The following is a 3,859-nucleotide window of genomic DNA, read 5'->3' as shown; positions in this document are numbered from 1 at the left end:
AACCTCAATACCAGACGGAACCAAGGTTGTCGATTCTGTACCATATCAGTCATACCGGCCGGTATATACCATACTGGTAAGCATACCGGTACATGTAACCCCCCTGTTTCGTGCCAGAAAAAATACCAGACGTACCGACCATGTACCGGGTGTACCGGCCAATTTTGGGCAATATCAGCCGGTACCGAGCGTACCAACCGGTACAGAATTTTTTTTTTTTTTTTTTTTTTTATGTTTTGCAATTTTTGAATTTTTGTTAGGGCAGAATGGTAACTTATTTGCATTAACTTATTAGTATTATTTGTTTTCTTAGCATGCAATGGTAACTTTTAAGCTTTTTATTTTTTATATTGTGTTTTTCTTTTTTTTTTGTTTTAATTGATAGTAAAGTCTAAAACCATGAATAATTAGTTCTAAATTGAGAAAATGTTTTATGGTAAACTTTTATATTTATTATAATACACACACATACACACACACACATATATATATTTTATTTACTTATTTATTCATAAATATAAAAAATAGCGGTAAACGCGGAACGGTACACCGGTATTGATCGGTATCCGAAATATATTGTACCGCTAGCCAAACCGGTATAGCCACCGGTACAGTATTGACTCCCTTGGGCGGAACTAGGGTCTTGCCTCGGACTCCAACCTGTGGGGAAACTAACTAATTTCAACAAAGGCTTAAGCGTCAAATAGATTTTGAGTGTTGTGAGACTCCTACGACCATACCTTTGAGGAAACTAACAAGCTCAAATATTCGTCCGAATTACAAACACGGCCAAAATGGAGGTTAACTTCTTGGACCACTTGCCCTACTCATCCATGAGCCTCACTTAAAACACTTCAAGGTACAGGTTATTTCATCTAAGGTATCACTTACAACATCAATTACTTTTCCTTTTTGAATCAACGTTGCATTATCTCCTTAAGGTCAGTAAGCCCCAGAGGAATGTGTGTTAACACATACTACCATGACCTGTAAGTCTAGAAAGTATGAGGTTAGAGTTATAAATGTAAGTTCTTTTGTGTCCTATCAAACAGAAAACGAATTTTGTTATTAAGGATGTTCAGCTATCAGTTTGAGTTCGGATTAAAATTTACATGGCGAGCTCGATTAATAAAGAATGGAGCATACTATCAAAGATAACCAAGGGTCAACGAGAGCGTGAGAACATAACGAATAGCGTCACCATTAAGAAAAATGAGGGCATTCCATTACAAAAAGGATTCGCTTCATTACAAACGTTCAAAGTACACTGGAAGAGAATGAAACATGAGGCAAAAGCGTAATAAAGGTAGCCTACTTCTTCAGCTTAATGACCAGCTTGTCCGTAGCGGGTTACTGAGAGGCTGTGTCAGAGGCTGGAGGATCTTGGCTCAGAGGGATAGCTTCGAGGGGAACAGTCTGATGAGGCTCAACCAGGAAGGCTGACTCCTTAGCTTGAAGGGCCTAAGGATTGGCTGTAGACTCTGTAGTTTTCTAGGGCTCTTCAGAATTCTGGCCTTCACTTGTTTCTTTCGCCCCAGAAACCTCACCCTCCTTGGCTAGCTTGTCAGGAGTGCTCATCACCAAAACAGCCTCAGGTCGAGCTACCTCAACCTCCTCGGGGGCAACCCCAACCTTGGAATTAGAGGGAGCATACTCCATGATGGCAGGAGGGTAATATACACTCTCCACCTTCCAAAGGTCTAATGAAGCCTCAACCCCAACTTATTGAGGGCTTCATTCTAGACCTAGGACCAGTAGAGCCTGCATACCTCAGGCACTTGAAACTTGAGAAAGGCCTTGGTTTCAGCCACTCCCAAGTCATAGGCCGCCTCTTCGGCTTTCTTCTTAGAGGATTCGGCCTCTATCCTGGCGAATTCAGCCTCCTCCTTAGCCCTCAAGGCCTTTTCCCTAGTCCACTCGGCAACATTTTTGGCCCCCTCTGCCTCAGCCAACTTAGTCTTCAGATCAGTGATCTGCTCCTTGGCAATCTGTAGTTGACCCTTAACTTCTTGCAGGCGCCTTGTCTGGTCCTCAGCCTGTTTTTGAGTGCCAGCCAGGCCGAATGCCGTGCTATCTCTAGCATTTGTCATTTCCTTCAGATCATACCGTACCTTCTTGAGATCAGCCTTAGAGTTCTTAAGGGTCTGTATGGCATTTAAGCGCTTGTTACGCTCATGTTCCAAGGTCCTGCTCTGGCTATTGGCCTCCTCCTCTAACTTATAAGCGGCCTGGATAGCCTGCCCACCAAGATAAGTACGCTATAGGTTAAGAATCAGGGAGTAGAAATCAGCAGAGGTGCAAGTATCAGAGGCCTTACCATGCCCAGGTACCCCTTGAGACTAAGGATAACCTCCTACCTCCTCAAGCCGCCCAGCTCGGCCATATCGGTAGGGAGAAGCAGGGACCTCTCCAGGGCATCGGCCACATAAGTGCCTTCACCTCCATGGAAGTCCTTGAGGAAGGCGTTATCCATCAAGGGCTCCCCATGGAGCATAGAAGCAAGCAATCAAGCTTGGGTCTCAGACTACAAGGCAGTCTCCTTTTCTTAGCCCTGATGCCCGATTCTCAGCTGCTTGGAAGGCTGTGGGCTTCTTGGGAGGAGCGAGATCTCCCCCCGTCCACTAGGTCTTTGCCTTTGAAGGGCCTCTGTTAGGGTTTGTGCCCTAAAATCCAATTTCATTTGCATGTCATGAATAATTAAGTTGTTTAATTATTTGAGACTATTTATGAACTAATGGGACATTATCTTAGTCCATGAGATGCATAGTATGTGATTTATGTGATTTAGTCACAGTAGATATAAATCACAAGTTCTTTGTCAACTCAGAATTTTAGTTCGTAGTCGGTGATGAAATTGGGCATTTCATTGATGAAGACTATAACATATCAACTAAGATGATTTGTCTTGATCATGGAAGTGAAGACTTCTAGTTGGTATGTTGATATGTTTTAAGAGTGAAGACATATTGAACTGGACCGCTGTGAGATTTATTATTCTTCCAATGACTGTCAAATGAATAATAAAGCTCACGACTTCTATTTACATCAACTCTAAATCCTGAGAGAATAATGGATCGGATCATGAGATGTAGGTTGCTTTGATATATCAGGAATGAGATCTATAAGTTAGGGTCAAAACCTCAGTATGTTGGGCAGCCGCATTTAGTGTTGATGGAACATATATTCTCAAGATGGAATTCATAATCTCTTAACGGAGATATAAAATATTCTCTTGAGATAAGTTTAATGGGTTTGGTTATTCAGAGTGTTGGGCCTAACCACTTTAGTAAAGAGTTACTAAAGTATATATTTATGGAATTGGATTTCATAAATATATAATGAATAACATAAAGGATTAAACCGGGTAAGACATATTGAACTGGACCGCTGTGAGATTTATTATTCTTCCAATGACTGTCAAATGAATAATAAAGCTCACGACTTCTATTTACATCAACTCTAAATCCTGAGAGAATAATGGATCGGATCATGAGATGTAGGTTGCTTTGATATATCAGGAATGAGATCTATAAGTTAGGGTCAAAACCTCAGTATGTTGGGCAGCCGCATTTAGTGTTGATGGAACATATATTCTCAAGATGGAATTCATAATCTCTTAACGGAGATATAAAATATTCTCTTGAGATAAGTTTAATGGGTTTGGTTATTCAGAGTGTTGGGCCTAACCACTTTAGTAAAGAGTTACTAAAGTATATATTTATGGAATTGGATTTCATAAATATATAATGAATAACATAAAGGATTAAACCGGGTACTCAAGGATTAAGATGTAGTAACCTTCAAAGTGGCAGTCAATATTAATGACTTTGTATTACTACGAATATTTTAATGAAGGGGT

Source organism: Quercus suber, unplaced genomic scaffold (assembly GCF_002906115.3).
Source record: "Quercus suber isolate HL8 unplaced genomic scaffold, Cork oak 2.0 scaffold_197, whole genome shotgun sequence".
In the NCBI taxonomy this organism is placed as follows: Eukaryota; Viridiplantae; Streptophyta; class Magnoliopsida; order Fagales; family Fagaceae; genus Quercus; species Quercus suber.
This window is presented reverse-complemented; position numbering follows the sequence as displayed.